This window comes from Cydia pomonella, chromosome 4 (assembly GCF_033807575.1).
Source record: "Cydia pomonella isolate Wapato2018A chromosome 4, ilCydPomo1, whole genome shotgun sequence".
NCBI classification, from domain to species: domain Eukaryota; kingdom Metazoa; phylum Arthropoda; class Insecta; order Lepidoptera; family Tortricidae; genus Cydia; species Cydia pomonella.
Window position 1 is genome coordinate 27,285,774 of NC_084706.1, and position 20,429 is coordinate 27,306,202.

Consider the following 20,429-nt stretch of genomic DNA (forward strand, 5'->3'; position numbering starts at 1 on the left):
AAAGGCATAAGCTCAACGGGTGGACAGTTAAGAGTGTTACGGTTTGTACAATACCTATGCTTTTATTCATATTTAAGTTAACAATTGATTCAAACCAAAACTATGCTTAACGCATATACTTAAAAAAGGATAATATTTTATTATCCTTTTTGAAGTCGGATTCCTTTTTTTTGTAAAAAAAATATTTCGAAAATAACGATGTATAAGATGTGAAACGTTAATCGACTAAACATTCCTTAAACGAAAAGATTACTCTGCCAAATGAAAATCGTCCAATAATAGTTCTGCTAATTTACACACAGAAGCGAACTGAACTGTATGGGAACCAAGAGTCTGCGTAACGTTAGTCGACTAAAAAAGTTACATCTACAAATGAATCACTCTGCGTAACGATATTCGGCGAATCGTTGTCTGCGAAACGATAATCTGCGAATTAATTTTCGGAGAATCATTAGGTACCCAGCCCAGACGGGTTATTTAATTATGACGTTTAATTGACACTTGCACCGGCTGGGCTATCAAAATCGCTGCCAACTTATCTTGGTCTGACTATCCGAAGTAAATTCTCAAGTTTGCTCTCTATCCGGTTTTCAAGGCGAGTGAACTGAGAGGCACTGGGTGCATTAACTCGTCGATCTGTGCAGGAAAGTACGGGATGCAACTGATGATAGCACACTGCTTACACATCACGGCTAAGTTCTCGTACAGTCACGGTGTTCAAACTAATTTGTTTATCAATACTAACGGTATGAAATGTTCAATGTAAAGTGAACAATTAAAGTCCGTGACAATTTTTATTTTCATAAAGCAAGTTACATTCACATTTACCACTATCTGCCAAACTGCAAAACAGTTTATTGGCAGAAAACTTATTTTACCCTTATCTTTATATTTATCTTTATCTTTATTAGAATTTTAGTTTATGAACGCTAAAGATTTCAACTCAGTTTTGCTCAAGGTGACTGTATACATTTCTATTTCGTAAGTTCTTAAGTTGTCCTCATTGCAGGAGTGTCCTGTTTTGTCGACATTCCTGCGTGGTCACCTTCTTAACTCGTTCCTATATAGTCCACAGTGCTAAGTGGTCACCATTCATATATCGACTATAATTGCAAACTTGTCACCGCTCATAAATTTTAGCTAACCACTGTAGGTACGACACATGAATGGTGACGTTCCGTTGTGAAGATTACTGATGAAATTGGGTCGGGCCGAAATGGACAACCGCAGACTCAACTGTACTATCGCTCAACACTTGACTTGGCGTAATGCGTTCTCTTAACATTTCTCCCCATAATTGCTAACGTATCACCTCTCATATATTTTAGCTAAGCACTGTACGACACACGAATGGTGACGTTCCCTTGTGAAGATTACTGATGATTATTGGGTCGGGCCGGAATGGACAACTGTAGACTTAACTGTACTATCGCTGATAGATTTCAACACTTGACTTGGCGTAATGCGTTCTATTAACATTTCTCCCTCAGTCTTTGTGGACCATATAGGAATATGGATAAGATAAGAAATTGAAGATATGAATTTGGACGAGTTGGGAAGGTAACGATTTAGAATTTTCCGTTTGCAATAGGCCACCTCATTGTTTCATATTTGTCTATTTCAAAACTTATCTAGTGACCTACGTTGCGATAGACCCGGTTTTAAGATATGTTCCTGAGGATATGCCCAATCCAATGCCATTTTTTTAGGTATGGGTACTTGTCTGGTTATTCTTCATAAGTGAGCGTTTATGATACAATTAGGCTGAAATATGATTTGCCTCCTACATAAAAAAGGTGCTAGTCTGCAGTGTACTGCGTCTAGGGTAATTGTGTGTCACCGGCACACCGCACGTATCTGTTGCCGCACTACTAGCTCCGCACCTGTATTAACCAGTTTACTCGCGAACTATTGAGAAAATAAAACGAGCCGACTTTTATTAAATCTACTATTCGTATCCCTACTCATCATCTCCTTACGTTGTCTCAGCTTTTTGCCATAGGTCATGGAAGCCTGGAGTCCACTTGACAGCTAATTCCGAGAATCGGCGTGCACTAGTTTTTACGAAAGCGACTGCTATCTGACCTTCCAACCCAGAGGGTAAACTATGCCTTATTAGGATTAGTCCAGTTTCCTCACGATGTTTTCCTACACTGAAAAGCGGCTGGTAAATATCAAATAATATTTTATACATAAGTTCGGAAGAAGTCATTGGTACGACCCGAGGTTTGAACCCGCCACCTCCAGATTGAAAGTCACACGCTCTAACCGTTTCGCCACCACCGCTTTTTTTCACTATTCGTAACTAAAGTAGCTCTATCTGTCTGTCACTTCATGCTTGATCCGCTTGAATGGATTTACTAGTAGATGAATTAGATATAGAAATATTTTGAGGCCCGGGAAACGACATAGGATAGTTTTTAACAATAATAATCATCATTAGACTTATTATATTGATTGAACGCAGCCGACGCGCACGAATGAGGGTAGACCGAGCGCGGTCTACACAATTTTGACACCCATCTGCTATCATCAGTTACCCGTGAACAAGATGCATGTAACTGTGTCGAAATATCGGGAGCTCGAAAACAATACAAAAGGTAATCACGGTCCATATCTCGGTCAATATAAGTGAAACTAACCGTGAATCATTGAACACTGTTAATCATTATCATCTTTCCAGGAAGAGGAAGTCGCGGGCAGAAGCAAGTACTTAATACTTATATAAAATTATTTCAATCAGTAAATTGTGTATGTTTGAGCAAAGTTAAAAATAAATTCCCAATACCCATTTCTCAGATATTCTTCCACAAGTTTGCCCTCCATTATAGTAATATTAACAATTTGGTATGTCGATATTGTACAAGCCTTTACGAAAGGTTTTCACGATCGAGTGGATCGTCTCAAATTGGCCCTTAGATTATTGAAGCTATAAATTGCGTGGACAACAGAAACCCAATTCAGATATAATAACTTGTTACGGTTTTAATACGACATTTAAACCCTCTAGAATACCTCAACGTGTCTTACTTAGTGCAGTTGTGTATGCTAAAAGGAACGTGGGAAGACCGATGCTGCGCTTTAAAGGCTGTGTTAAGCGAGACATGTCAGCATTTGAAATCGACCACCATGCCTGGGAAACCTTAGCTGAAGACCGTGATGGATGGCGCAGGCATGTTGTGGAGGGGAGAAGGCTATGTGACCAAGCCTGATTTAATGCTTTAGATAGCAGAAGGTGTCACAGAAAGCCAACTAGGACAGGAACCTCAGATGGCATGAGGTTTCTCTGCCAAAAATATCGAAGATCGTGCCGCTCACGCATCGGCATCCACAGTCATCAAACCCATTGTCTAAACAGCAATGCATAAGTTGTCTGCAATGGACGCCAAGGCCTGTGATGATGATGAGGATCATCTTGGTGGTTGGCGCGCATCTCAAGCAGGACTTGAACTTCATTTCGCTTGCACCAGACAGCGTAAGCGATCTTCAAGGTCGTATCGAAATTGATTCAAAACCGTGACAAGTTGTTAAATCTGAATTGATCTTCAGGAAACTTACCTTTTGAAGGTATTTCTAATAATACACATAACAACCTAAAGTACAGCACCGAGGACGGCAAGGCGTTATGAAAGGATAAGGGGCTACACGGGCGATTCTACAAGTCCCTCGCGAGACCCGATGTAGAACTGCTCGCGTCGGTGAACTGGTTACGATTCCGGGACCTTTTCGGAGAAATTTAGGGTTTTACGTGTGCATATACGGTCTTGTGGACCGCGAAGTGCCGTACTACAATTACTCACCTGTGCCAATTCTCAAAAATGGTCGTGCCACAACCTATTGGGATCGATTTATCATCACTGACAGGACTATATTAGGCTATAAGCCTGAAATTGCGCTGATAAACCGATCGCAGTGCCGGACCGTGCTCATCGACGCCAACATCCCTCATGATGAGAATCTCGTGAAAGCCGAGAAGGACATTTCCAGCTAGTACCTAAACTTGGCTCACGAGATAACCGCCATGTGGGATGTTGACTCGACGATCATTGTTCCGATAGTCGTGTCAGCGAATGGTCTCATAGCAAAGAGTCTCGACCATCACCTAGATAGACTCTTGTTGGAAGACTGCATCAAGGGCCACATGCAGAAGGCGGTAATCTTGGACACTTGCGCATATAGTACGTCAATTCCTCTTTCTGTAGCCCTGACCCGCTGTGAAATAAATAAACAATATAGTAATAAATAAATTATTCTAATTAAGTTTTACTTAAAAGAAAGACACGAACGTGTTAAGCGTGCAATAAAATGTCTATGACCCAGCACTATTTAAAAATACCGTAACCATTAAAGCCGTAACAACCGTATTATTACGCGATGCCGTAAATTAGGCTGAACCAGTAAACAGTCTTGGCAGGCAGCGGGGCCTACTTCTGAAATTGGCCCATTATGGAAATGTACTCGATACGCTGCATGAAGGCGTGCAAGAGCCACACTGCCATTAGTGCTGGCGATCCGAATATTACCTTAAGGGGCTGTCAACACCCAATGTCCTTGAAATTGATGTTACTTAAACAGTTTTTTAAGAAAGACTATTTTGTTTTAGTCAAGTAAGAAAAATATATGTTCATATTAATTATATTTCAAAGACCGTGGTTGTACTCGAGACATGATTGAACGAAATCGGCTCGATAGAAAATAATTGCAAAGATTGGTCTTAAAATCACAATTAAACGGTTATATGTCTTTATTGTTTTGACTTATGGGTCTGCAATTAAAATCACAATTTAAAAACCTTTATATCTAAACCGCTAATGAGTAAAATATTACACTAATAATCTACTTTTTTTTATTTAAATACTTTTCTTATTATTCCCTTGCCCAGGCCCAGTAACATGCGACAGTGTTTTCTCATTTACTCCGATACAAATAGACAGTGTGCGCGCTTTAGGTATTGACAGCCTCTTAAACAGCCCGATTCGAAGAATGAGATACGATAACGATAAGTTCTGGTTTGGATCAGTTCTCATTTAGATATCGTTTATATGTCGTATAATTGACAGAACAGCAAAAGTCACTTTGACGTTAGAAATATCGTAGATAGATCTTATTGGGATCACAACGGAATCGAAATAAACGTCAATTTTGACATGTCGTTTAGTTATCGATCTTTCCAAGATCTTTATCGTGTCTTAATCATTCTTCGAATCGGGCCGAAAGTGGCAATTGCAGCTGCATTGCGCATTGTGATAGGGCTTGCAATTTGCAATACACACGTTTTTCATCATACTTGCGAAGAAAAAACTAAATTTTAAGCGAAATAATTCTTAAATACGGTTAGGTATAATATCAAACATTCGTCCGCCATTTTGTAATTTCTTGACAGGTTAGACATCGAGGCACAGACCTATTTGGTATTCAGCCACGATTGAAAATTGTGTAAAAATATTTAAATAGCTGTTAAATTACTCAAATTAAATAATTTTAAACATAAACAAAAATATTAAATTATAAACGTCAGTATTTTAAAAGTAAAACTCATTTATGTTACTTGCTTGGTTTGTATAAGTGACATAATTTTAAAAAAGCTATATCTGCCTAGGGAGTTACATTTTTTTTTTCACCATCCATAACTCCCACGGGAACAATATAGGAATTTGTCCTTCAGTACACCTGCATGAAATAAGATAGGTAACCTAATCTTTTTCGAGCAAGTGTGATGAAATAGTTATTTATTTTACAAGGGGGCAAAGTTGTTCTTTAACCGCTCGTGATATTTCTGCCCGAGAATTGAACCACGAGCGTAACGAGTAGTTCGAGAAGTAGAATATGGAGCGTTGCGAGGGTTTCAAGGCACGAGGGCTAAACAAACTTTGCCTCCGAGTGAAATACAAAATTTTTCACTATACCAACGCGAGGAAAATACTAACTATGAAATAGCAAAAAAAAATCAAACCAAATCAAATCCAAATGAACGTAATAAAATTGTATCATTCATAATCGTCATTTAAAAGTCAATTCTGATTACTTTGCCCCACTTGTGGATAAAATGGAATTTTCTCATTCGTTTTTGAACAATAAAGAGGGTCTTTACCAGTTGGTGTGGTAAAAAAGATTTTGGGGCTATCATTCGACGTGACAGGTTGGTACAATTGAAAACTCAAAAGTTATAAATCAAGTTAATTTTTACCTCAAGCCGATAAGCCAATTATACCCTCTGCTAAGCAAGTCCACGTGAATTTACTGCCCCCGGTCGAATTGAAAAACTTTTCACTTCGCATTGAGTTGGTTAATGTGACAGAGATAGCGGTAGAATTATAGGCCTAATTTAAATTAAGGTAAGAATACCAATGACATTATGTTGACGACCGGTCTGGCCTAGTGGGTGACCCTGCCTATGAAGCCGATGGTCCCGGGTTCAAATCCTGGTAAGGGCATTTATTCGTGTGATGAGCATGGATATTTGTTCCTGAGTCATGGGTGTTTTCTATGTATTTAAGTATTTATAAATATTTATATATTATATATATCTTTGTCTAAGTACCCTCAACACAAGCCTTATTGAGCTTACTGTGGGACTTAGTCAATTTGTGTAATAATGTCCTATAATATTTATTTATTTATTTATAATATGGGTAAGTGTTTCTCGCATCACATTGGGGCCTATTTACACTTTTATTAGTGTTTATTGTGATTTTATACTTTTGCCAATAAATGCAATTAGCAAATTAAAGCGCATGGTTCCCATTCTGCGGTCCATGCGCTCATGGTCTGGGAAGCCCTCAGGGACCAAGCAAACCCCTTCCCTGCTCTACCCCTGCGAGTACCCCCAGTGGGATTCAAGGAATCACGCCGGGAGAGGCTGTCAACACCCAATGTCCTTGAAATTGTTGTTACTTAAACAGTTTTTTAAGAAAAACTATTTGTTTTAGTCAAGTAAGAAAAATATATGTTCATATTAATTATATTTCAAAGACCGTGGTTGTACTCAATACATGATTGAACGAAATCGGCTCGATAGAAAATAATTGCAAAGATTGGTCTTAAAATCACAATTAAACGGTTCTATGTCTTTATTGTTTTGACTTATGGGTCTGCAATTAAAATCACAATATCAACACATTTATATCTAAGCCGTGATTTTAACTTTTACCAGGTTTTTTGACATTTTCGGCAGTAATGTCGCGCTACAATACTGCTGGAGTAATGCTGCCGACTGCATTTCTTCAGGAAAAGCTAAGCTTTTTTCCATAATTAAACTTCATTTAATATCTCAACAAAAAACAGCCTGTTGTGCGTAGTTCGATACTTGACCGATTTTGTAGCATGTTAGGACTATTCATTTTGAATGGAAGCCATATTTCTCCTGAATTCTGATTGTTGGCAACATATACCTGCGATATAAGCGCATTTTACGCTGACAGAAGCTATAAATCCACCGATAAATCTACCGATAAGTCTATAGTTCTATACTATCGCTCAACACAACAACAAGAACACTTTGATATCCGTTTACATTTTGTTGCTACGTATCTAGGTGTCAACGTAAATTTGTTACATACGCTTAGTAAATGAAACCCAGCTTAAAATTGGCCTTACAATACGTACAGAGTATTACGATCACCTTATGTTGGTTTTTCTTTGGGAATTCACTGGTTGGTGTCCAAAGCTACGATTAACAGCAGATAAAGGTATGTGGTTATTAACAATTTTGCACCTTAACCACTTTGTGTTAAGGCAGAAAATATCGACTTACTTTTCGCTCTCAAGTCTGCATGTGTGACATGTCGGAGGATGAGTTGGAGGTAATTTTTGATATTGTCGTGAAATAGAAGTGTCATCGCCAATCTGTCAAGTAAGGGCACTTTGAACATGAAAATAACCAGGGGGCACAACCGAGGTTACGTTCTCATTAAAAAAAAAATTATCACCTCATGAAAAAGCGGCCAAGTGCGATTCGGACTCGTCCATGAAGGGTTCCGTACCATTTATTAAAAAAAAAACTACTTACTAGATCTCGTTCAAATCAATTTTTGGTGGAAGTTTGCATGGTAATGTATATCATATATTTTTTTTAGTTTTTTCATTCTGTTATTTTAGAAGTTACAGGGGGGGAGGGGCACACACTTTGCTACTTTGGAAGTGTCTCTCGCGCAATCTATTCAGTTTAGAAAAAAATTATATTAGAAACCTCAATATCATTTTTGAAGACTTACCCATAACCCCACACGTATGGGTTTGATGAAAAAAGATTTTTTGAGTTTCAGTTCTAAGTATAGGGAACCACCAAAATTCATCGGACGTCGGACAGACAGACGGACATGATGAATCCATAAGGGTTCCGTTTTTTGCCATTTGGCTACGGAACCCTAAAAAAGAGATACAAACATGTGCGAGCATTGTAACAGAAAAGAAGACCTAGTCCACATATTTATATACTGCACTAGAGTCCAAGTAGAGCGGAAAAATATTTTCGGAAATATTTTGGATAATGCATTATCCTTGAATAGCTTGCTTTCATAACGCAGTTATTGCATGTTTATGTTCATGAGGTATAGATTATAACGGCAAAGAATATGGAATTTCTTTGATTCAACGAGCATTAGTAATAAACTTTACAGTACATATGGTGCTATTTTAAAATTAGCATATTACGTTACTGTGTCGAACATTTAAAGGGCCATATGTACTGTAAAACGTTGTACGATACATGTGCGAATAGAGAATTCGCAACTCGTGTCGATTTAAAACACTCCTTTCGGTCGTGTTTTAATTTATCGACACTCGTTACGAATTTCCTATTTTTCGCACTTGTATTGTAATGTACATTAAAGGTCCGTTACAATAGATCAATACCTGGTCGACGTGGTACTCAAAAGACCCACTAACACTACAATTAGAATTTGCGGCAGGAAAGTATCAAATTTAATTATATAAATCTCTCGATAAAATTAGTAGTATTGCAGAGCGACATTACTGTTAACTGCATTGCTGCCAGAAGTCGAGGTTGATGCCCGGAATTTTGTCATTTGCGGTAGCAAAGTCACGCAGCAATACTGTGCAGTGAGGCTGTTGGAGTGTAAATCCGAACTGTGCTTTAAACAAACCTCTTCCTTTGTGTGTGATAAGCCTTCGATAACCTACCATGGCTTCCTGCAAAAGACCACTGTAGGCTTGTTCATTCACAAAACATTTGTATAGACAACATTGTTATCTAGTTTAAGAAGATCTTGAAGTTTAAGGAGACTTCCGTTACGTCACGAGCGCTGTTAGGATTCAAAACGTTCACATGCAGAAGACGGTGATCTTGGACACGGCGCGGATAGTCCGGCGGTTCCTCTCTCTGCAACCCTGACCACCGGCAGCTTGGGCCCTGTCCCGGTTTTTTATAAAGTATTTTGTATTCTTTTTGTATGGTTTTTGTATTTTACGCTTATATTCATATTATAAAATGCTTAACCTAAGACTCAAGATAAATAAAGAGAATCATAATAATAAAAATAGTATTGCGGTAATCCAAGAAAATAAGTATTAGTAAACATGCACAATACCGCTATTAAAAAAATATATGATCAGTCATTAAAAGTTTTGACGGACTTAAATAAAATGTTAATCTTGCGCGGCATTCCAATATTTGACGTTGTCAAGCTGCGCGTAGTAGGTAGGTGTCATCCACAATAAAGCGCAGATTTGTCAAATCGAACCTTTAATAAGTCAAAACACGCGTTGCCATGACTGACATGATCTAAGTCAATCCAGTTAAGTCTTAGGCTTGAGACGATCAGGACCGAAGAACTAAAAGGAATGAAATGCCACCACGGATCGAAAGGAACTAGTTCATCTTAAGCGCTCTTAATCGGTCTGGGTCCTTTAGTTCAGTAGTCGGCACGTCGGTACCTAGTAACAAATCGGTCGGGAGCGAATGATTGGAATGAGTCAAGGTCAAGAAGGTCACTCGCTCACGCTCTCGCTGTTTATTTGCGAGCGAGAGCCAGACACATACCTAGTCATCCTCATTATTGCAAGTGAACTAAAGGAACTAAAAGAGCGAACTAGTTCCTTTGACCGATTGACCGAGATCGGAGCGCTCTTTGTAAAGACCGGGCGGGCACAACAGCATGCAGTTCATACCTGCATGTCAGTTTTAACAGGAAATTTAATTTAATGTAATGTTAGTTATTATTTATTAATATTTAATTTTAATTTTTATTTATTCAAGTCTAATAGTATTTAATTTATAGAATTTTATGTTAATGTTATTTAATTTTAGTTCTAATTAATTAACTTTATAAATTATGGATTGTCAATTGTCTGAAATAAATGAATTTTAATTTTAATTTTTAATTTTTTTACAACTCTATAAGTCTAGTGTTGGTAGGAACTCGAGTCTTTTGAGTCAGTATTTGAAGAATTCGACTCGTTTTTACGAAACTCGGCGCTTAAAAAACTTCAGTCTTTTAAGTCCCGAGGCGAGTCATTTATTGAGTCTTTTTTTAAGAGTTCAAAAGGACTCGAACCTTCGAATAAAGACTCCGTCAACAATTTCATAGGTTTAACCTAAATAAAAGTAAAGAAAAGCGGTATTGTATTATTTGTGTGCTATAACTTATTACTTAAAGACAAAACATTTCGGGATTTTGCAAACGAAAAATTGAGAGTTCTCTGTAAAGGACTCAAGTCCCTACAAAACTCGATTTGAGACTTAATATGCGAGTCTGAAAAACGAGTCGAGTTTCAAAGCAGAGGGCTCAAAGGACACGAGTCTTAACCAACAATAGTTAAGTCGCTCGTAGCATAACACATGTGGAGTAATTTTTGAGCTTAACGGCCCGAATCGAACTTTAAGATACGTCAAATATTATGATCTGTATTTTTAGGCACAAATGTTAACAATGTGTTTTTATATACTTGAAACTTTTATCAGTCCTCTCTCTTCCTCGCGTTTTCCCGGCATTTTGCCACGGCTCATGGGAGCCTGGGTTCCGCTTGACAACTAATCCTAAGATTTGGGGTAGGCAGAAGTTTTTACGAAAGCGACTGCCTTCCAACCCAGAGGGTAAACTAGGCCTTGTTGGGATTAGTCCGGTTTCCTCACGATGCTTTCCTTCACCGAAAAGCGACTGGTAAATATCAAATGATATTTCGTACATAAGTTCCGAAAAACTCATTGGTACGAGCCGGGGTTTGAACCCGCGACCTCGGGATTGCAAGCCGCATGCTCTTTCCGCTAGGCCACCAGCGCTTGGTCAGTACTGTTGTTTGGTTGGTTAACTGTAACTTTTATCAGTTAACCAACAGCAAGATGACATTCACAATGCCCATACCTCTCTTGTGGACGTAGTTTAAGGACGTACCCGGGTCCGGGTCATTTACCCTCAAATGGCTAAATATTCGATCTTCTATAGGTTATTCTAGTTCATTGTAGAGCATAGGTTTACTTAAGCTGGTCCATTTCTAGCAAACTGTTATATAGGAATTGTAAATAGTATCCCTGATTGTGAGGGCTGATTGAAAAGTACAGCACAATTCCTCTATTCGATGGATTTTTGTTTGCTATCGGGAAATAAAGCCAACAATGGATGGAGATTGAAAACACAGCTTTTTGACAAAGGTGAAGTTTTTTACACGTTTTGTTGGCGAATTTAACTTTTTTGACGATAACTCTGTTGTATTCGAAGCTAGATTTACGAAATCTGTATCATCTGATAGCAAATTTCATAACCATTTACCACCCAGCTGAAAATGCTACACGAGCAACGAATATTTGCCAATTAATTGTTTCGTTCGTCCATTTTTATTTTGCCTAAACCAACTAACTAGGTACAGCGTTGGCATTTTCTTTTATTTGTTTATTGAATTCAAAATGCCTTAGGGTAAACACATTTTTATACTAATTAATCGCAACGTAATTAGATTTCCATTACTGATGCCAGTTTACACGTTCCGAGGTTTTTTTTTAGATAAGGCAACGAGTACCTTTTAATTAGACGGACAATTTAACCCATTAAGCGCTAATCTTGACATGTCGGTTTGCCTCTACGTAGACTTTTCGCTACATACCAGGAAACCCATGTTATCGGCTACGACGTAGCGCTGCGACCGTAGCTCAGTAGTGTATGTGTTAAAAATAAAATTGAAATTGTGGCAACAAATGAAAGTGCGTTTCGTAGTTCGCACGCACCAATCACTGCGAACAATGGTATCGTAACCCGATTTTTAGTGGCAAAAACGTACCAGTGCTAATGATTAATTAAATATCGAATCTAGTGGTATCGATATCGATATCGATAACAAGCAAGTATTAAGTCATGTAAGTTAATAACAAATGTGACTTATCCTTGAAGTAATAACCATTATCCTTCTTCCTTTATTATCTATTTGCAAACCTCTTTGGGGTTTTTTTTAAATTATATCTGTTAATACGTTACCTCTAGTTATTCTGACAATAATTAAGTTTATATTGAATTATAATTCAGATCGTTTTATCGTAAGAGCTATTATACTGTTTTAAAAAATTACATAACGGTACTGTCTTACGTCATAATTTTATTAATTAATATAATACTTAATTTTCACTTTATCTGGCACTGTTTTAACGCGCAATATAATATGTCATGTGTGATCAAATATTTAAGAATTACACTTTATTGAGACAACACATAATGATCAAATACAGTAAACTTAAATAAGAAATAAATAAACTACCTATATTATAAAACTTAAAATAAACTTTTAATAAAAAATGCTCCCCAAGTCGTCACTATGTGTTATGGTACCCAGAAGACTTACCCCTTACCCCTTTGGATGGCCAGACTTAGTCTCTGGCCGAAGTAGCTGCAGCCCTCTGGTCACCAGAGGCATCCACAAAGCGCTGGGTTATCTCTTTAAACAGAGATTTCGCGCGGGGCCCCCACGGTCCCAGAGTTTCGACGCCAAACGGCGCAAATATGTAGCCCTCGCCGAGGATAGCATATTTGCGCCGCTTGTATTGCTCCGTCGCCGCCCGCTTAGACGGAGTAGAAAGTCGAATACAGCGAGGAAATGCTGCCAGCATCTACGGCACTATGACGCAGGGAGATATTTTTTAGTATTTTATTTTAGTATTATTTATATTTAGATTTAGGTTTTAAGTTGTATAGTTTAGTTATATAATTGAAATTGTATCCACATTATTGTAATAAACTTAAATATCAGAATATTAACGTATGTTTTTTATCGAAAATAAATATTTGGGCACAATCTTATACAGATCGACCTAGCCCCAAACTAAGCTTGTACTATGGGGACTAGGCGACGATATGCATACTTAAATAAATAAATACAGACTTAAATACATAGAAAACACCCATGACTGAAGAACAAGGACCCGAGCTCATTATACAAATAAATGTATGCCCTTACCGGGATACGAACCCGGGACCATCGGCTTCATAAGCAGGACCGGTCGTCGTAATACCAACAATAAACTGTAAGCTCAATTTTATTATAAAAGTAACGTATAAAATATTTCTTTGTCTAAAAACTAGCACAAAACTTGATATAAAATAAATAAAAGCTATCGCGGCCAATAAAATTGGCGATCTTCAAGTATGATAGATGGCGCCATAAACGTCGCTTTAAAAATATGGCGACAGTCAATATGGCTGCTATCGATGATATCGCTTTTAATAGTAGTTTTTTAGGGTTCCGTCATAATTTATAGTATTTTGTATACATATACAAATGCGTGAACCACGTATACATATATGCAAGTTTGCATAAAATTTCCAAAAGTTGAAAAAGTTCTCGGAAATTTCAGGACCCTAGTACGTCCTTAAACTACATCCAAAAAAGAGGTATGGGCATTGTGAATATCATCGCGCTGTGTGTGGTAGCACAGCACAGCAGATGTCATTCCAGATCTAGAGCAGAGCCCAACTGGGGAAGTACCTCCACCTTACAGAAACCCGCAGCCAAGGAACACTAGACCCTACTCATAGTGTTGTGTAGACCCTACTCATGGTTATGTGTTCCTGCCGGTGAGTAGGGTTGCTAGAGCTCAAGGAAGGTGCGGAGTCTTAGGGTCGGCAACGCGTATGTAACTCCACTGGAGTTGCAGGCGTACATAGGCTACGGAGACTGCTTACCACCGACCTTGTTTGCCACCGACGTAGTATAAAAAAAAGATAGGTCAACTTAAAACTTGCCAATTGTCGACTTTAGTAGCTGCTGAAATATTTTTTTCACCACACCAACTGGTAAAGGCCTTCTTGATTGTTCAAAAACAAATGAGAAAGTTGCATTTTATCCACATGTGGGGCAAAGTAATCAGATGCAAATTTTGAGTTGTTTCCTTATGTTAGCTAGTAGAATTGACTTTTAAATGTGACATCTTACATGAAAAGGTACCTTATGAGGGTTTCTAGTTACGGAGATATTCAATGTTTTGTAAAAATCGGTAAAAATAGTGATTTTTATTTTATGTCTATTTAGTAAACTGTACGTTACGACACGTCTTTGCCTGCCTTTATTTTTATTATAGGTGAACTACAAGCTGAATAATATGCTTCTAAAGTTTAGTACAAAAGGTACCTTATGGCGGTGTAATTTAGAAATGTTAGAAAATTCTTGTCGTCACTTGCCCGGCTTTTGTCCTTTCGTTTCTACCAGTGGGCCACACCAAATTCGCTCCCGACCAGTATTTTGGATTGTTCAAAAAGAAATTCCGAAAATCACAAGTCAGTACGGTGAAAGACGTTTGCGAAGCAGCTGTATCAGCATGCCGAAAGACGGATTCTATAATCTCAGTCATGGTCGGGAACGAGTCTGATGATACCATTAATGTAAAAACTTATGATTGGGTAATCCAATAAACCATTTACCGTACCACAGCTACTTTCGTACAGTCATTTTAATACTGATCCATCTTCAATTGGTCAAGTTTTATGCAAAAAATCAATATCTGACGGAATTGATGCCCAGCACTTTGTGTTTAAAAATACATTTGATCACGACGAAATGCCTGAAGTTATCCAACCACAAGGGCTTTCGCATGAGAGGCAAAAATATCTTTTTGAAAAAATTAGACAATTTGTTCCACCTGAATCAAAAGACATACTTTGCCCCACACCCCAACTCCCAGTATCACGGGATGAAGATCCTATGGAATCTCTTCCCAAAGCGTTTCCTTTGCAAGCTCTTCCCGAAGTGCTTCCTCCTCAGTCTCAGCCCAGTTCCAGTGGTCTGGTGTCTGTTCCAAAACGTAAGAAGCCTACATGCGCATACTGTGGTGAGGTGGGTCATAGAAACCAAGTACGTGGCGGTGTCTATTTTTGTAAGAAAAGGCGTTCTGAACAAGCAAATCCTTAATATCATGTAACTGAGCCATAAGGCACCTTTTCTTTGCATGTAGTGTATTTGTTGTTTTTAAATAATATTATGACAAATAACTGATTATATTCGTAATTATTAAGTATTAAGAGAATAATAGAAATTAATGGAAGTGTTTTTGAGAATGTACAACATAGTAATTGATTGATTGTACTGACGTAGTAGATGTTAATCTCCATAAGGTACCTTTTCGTAAATGTATGGAACAAAGACTGTTTATAAAACAAATATTTATGTAACTTTAAGTGCCTCAAAAAGTAAAAATTAGTGTCTAATAACGTTGTTGAAAGTTTTATATTATGTTAATTAAAGACTTTTGTTGATTTATGTAGAAAAAATATATAGTTTGTTACTTTAAGACTAAAAACTGTCATTATCTGTGATTTTGCATGAAAATATTAAAAATATTTTTTTCCTTTGAATTTTTGTTTTATTCTTTAATTTTTTTTCTTTGGTAGTCATTGTACAATACATAGACATACAAATCTGACATTCTTGTCGCGAAAAAAAGGAAAACTTAAGCTAAACACGATTTCTTAAAAATTGGCTAGTAGGCATATTAATTGATAAATTTAAAGGTTTGGTAGTATACTTACATGACTTGTTTTAATATTTTCTGATAAAAGAAAGCCCAAAGAATCATTTTTCGTAGCCCACTATGTAACTTCCAGCAGGAACATAGTTTTTGAAAGAGTTAAACTTCATTTGCCAATTTCCCGAAATCACTGATTTAGCAATGCAAATGTCAAAAATGTATATCTCGGTAATTATACAACCTAGGAAGCTGATTTTTTATGCTATCGATAGCTTAAAAGCTATAGATTATTAGGGTATGCTTAACTCAATACCCGCCATAAGGTACCTTTGCCCGTGGGATGTCACAAATGATGATTTGGAATGAAATTTTTTTTATTACGTTCATTTGGATTTGATTTCACTTGAGTTTTTTGGTATTTCATAGTTAGTAGTTTCCTCGTGTTGGTGTGGTGAAAATTTTTGTGTTTCACTCGGAGGCAAAATTTGTTTAACCCTCGCAACGCTCAAAATTCCACTTCTCGAACCACTCGCTACGCTCGTGGTTCAATTTTGGAATCTTTCGCTTGCTCGGGTATCAATATTAGCACGAGCGGTTAAACAACAACTTTGGCCCCTTGTAAAACAAATAACTATTAAACATTTTATAGCAGCATTTCTAAAATTCTTCCTAACAAACTTAGCCAAAAGGTTTACAAAACATCTTACCGTCCTCAACAAAAAGTTCTGGTTTCCGGTGCTTAATTTATCCCATTTAGGTTGTTTAGGACATTTGGGACAAAGTTTTAGGACATGTTTTTGTTGGTGTCCCGGAGACAAATGTTGACAGTATGTTTAGGCGCGGCGCAAGTGAAGATAGTAAGGTGAAGTTAATTTTCTTTAAAGAAACCTTTGTATAGGTAGAAATAATCTTGAACCAATTAAAATGGTAGATTGTTAACAAAGGGATGAACTATTGGTACACTGCGTTCGTGCGCCAAAATATCTAGGCTTAAATGAGTGTAATTTTCCTGCTGCGTTAAACATTCTACTTTTTCAAATACCTACGAAGAAAGAAAAATACATTTGTATTAAAAAAACAAGACTAAGTATAAACTTTTTCATTTCTCATGCTCTAAAATAAATAAAATATTTTTTATTTCAGAACCATAATAATTCCATAAAACATTGTTAGTACCATCGTTATAGCTAGGGGTTAGTAAGTACATTAAAATAAAATCCAAACATTTATGTAATATGAATAATAAATAATATTGACATAATAACAATGAAATTACGATTCATAGTGAAATAAAAATTAGTTGAAATAATGAATACAAAAATTATTAATAAATTAACATGTCCAATTTAAAAAAAAGTGGTTCCCTGTTGTTCTAAAGAGTGTGCAGAAAATGATACGTCTCTGCCCTAGAGCACTGAATTTACTAAGTATGATTTTTTCTCTTTATTATGATTAGCAATTAAAATTTTGGTTTTAAATGGATTTGTTGTACAATCTCCATGCTGATAATGAACTCCCCTTTCCATAAATAACAATATTTCTATCTCAATTGTTAATTCAAAGTACCCTCAAGAAATACTACTGAAGTTTATATGTACTTAGAAGTGTTTATAAAATTCATATTTATTTAACTTTTCTCGTATTTAAAATGACAAGTAGAATGTTTAACTCGTGTGAAAAGCATCATTTCAATCTCGGACAATAGGCACTCTGCGTTCGAGTGAAAAACTACCTTAACAGAAATGAGTGCCTTTCATGCCTTGGTAAACAATCTACTATTAAGTACGACTTCGTAAATACGGGACATTTCACGCCCCAACCTCTTACCTGAACAAGTTACTTGAAAGTCAACAAGCTTTGTTTATCTGTCTGTGTTGCAAGTTCACCTTCCAGTGTTTTATGTGTTTTAGAATGGAGTGTATGTATTTAAAGAAGGGGTACAAAGCCAGTACATTAGAAGGGAACAAATTATATTAGAACAAATGCCGTTTTGGAAAAGAGCCGATACTGTTCAAACTGCTGGATGGATATTTATCAAACATGTGAATTAATGAAATGTTTTATTCTAGAAATAATTTTCCATAGGTATGTACAATAAAATAAGACTATTAAAACTAAAGTCTACAATTAATAATAAATAAAAAAAAACTAAATAAGGCAGTAGACATATTTTAGGTAAGCATGTTCTATCCTAGACTGCATCGGCACTTTCCATCAGGTGAGATTGTGGTCAAATGTTTACCTTTTAATAATAATAAAAAAAGATTAGAATTACAACTTAGCATTCACTAATAGGCCTAGGAGCGGTTGACCCCGACTTCATGGTGACAGGTTTGTGGTAGGTCCTCCAGCGCTCATGAAGCGGGCTACCGTCTAACTCTCACTGCGGACAGCAGCGTATTGGAGGACGCATTTATCCTCCTACCTACTACCCGACAACATAAAAAATATTGAAAATGATCTGATATTCTACACTCGATAAAAAAAAGGCTGACTACAAATACCTTATGACATGTCAGAATATTATAATACCTAATGATTTGAATTTAATTTAATTTATTGGATGTCTGAATTGTGTTGATTATTACTATTTTATATTTTATATTATTTGATTTGATAATTATGACATGTCAGAATATTATAATAATGATTTAATTTAATTTATTGGATATTTGAATTGTTTTGATTATTTTTATATTGTTTTATTTTACTATAATTGAATTTGATTATTATTATCTTATTTGTACTTAAATTGACATCAACCTAATTATATGTTGTATTACCTTTTGACATGTAAAATTTGTAATTTTATCAATAAAGGAATATGAATATGAATATCGCCTTTATTTATTTAATCTTACAATACATGAAGGTACAAATGGCGGAAGATTAAATAAGTAGTTGCAGTGTATTTTAAAGTAAATGAATTTGTAACCGAGACTATAATATATGAATAAATTATTTTTTTAACAAGCAGCAATGGCTGCGAACGTTGCTATTAAGCTTAGAATAAATTTAAAAGTGGAAAAATTACTGTCTTGGGTGAGACTTGAACTCACGCCCTCTGGATCGATACTCCAACGCTCTGCCATCTGAGCCACCAAAACCCACTCCACACGCACGCACGCACGCACGCACGCGCGCGCGCACACACACACACACACACACACACACACACACACACACACACACACACACACACACACACACACACACACACACACACACACACACACACACACACACATACACATGTAATGTGAAATTGTCATTATGTACTATGAATTTCAGTTTGCAAATATGTACCTAGTTAATTTAGGAAACAGTTATTGTAAACCTCAAACGGAAGAGCGGGGTTTCCTGACACAGATGTATATATTCATCTACTAGGAAACTCCAGCCATTATATTATAATTGTAATTTATTTGTTACCCAAATAAACATTTTTCGTTTTCTTTTTTCATTTTTTCATTTTTTAAAACCTCATCCATAGGCAGCAAATTTTCCACCATATGGGTCTAGGGGACCCTAGCGACATCTACCGTAACCTCGTCTACCGGAGTTCCAAGTCATATTAACGGTCTCATCATCAATGCTACGAAATCCAATGTGATGCTGTTTTCAATCGGAAATAACACAAAAAATATGCCACAAATGCAGAGTCCGATGTCACGCTGCGACTCAAATAGATTACTCGGATTCATAATTTGACGCCAAACTGAACTGGTAAGCACACGTAGACCAGTTGTGTGAGACTGTGCAGTGCTTTATTTGCACTGCGCAAACTGAAACCAATTGTTTCTAGTGATGCATTACTTCAGATTTATTATGCATATTTTTACTCAATCATATCGTACGGTATTATAGTTCTGTATGGAATCTCGACAAACTCAAAGTATTTAAACTTTAAACTACAAAAAAGAGCCGTACGTATCTTGGCAGGTGTGAATGAGATCGTTGACATATAATATATTTTCATTCTATTTTTCATTTAAATTACTTTACAGATAAAGTTATGTCTAACTTAGTGTTTTTGTAAATATATTTGTTTTTTTATTAAGTATTTTTTACATTTCGACAATGGGACCGTGCGCGTTGGAGGGTCTGCCATCTTGTGACCTGAATCGGAACCATAAACATGCACATGTTTTCTTGTGCATAATAGCCTTCAGGTACCTGTTTTGTATTTAGGTATTGATGGACAATTGGTTTTCAGGTAAAAAAAAAAAGAAAAAAAAAAGACGATGCTCTGCTCTCTTCTCATAGGCAAGATGAAACAGCAATACTTAGTGCAAAATACTGCGTCTAACTAGACTACGGGACGCATTGTGCGTGCCATGTTGTACGCAACTTGTGACGCAAACTGCGCCCGCGCAGGCGATGATTCAGGCCGATGCATTTATTATCAAGAGACAAAAGTAAGTAATTAAATACAACCTAGTATCTCGATTGGATTGCATCATTTGTGGGTCATTGAACAAGTTTAATTCCAAGTAACAGGCAGACATTTTTACAACTAAAAGAACAC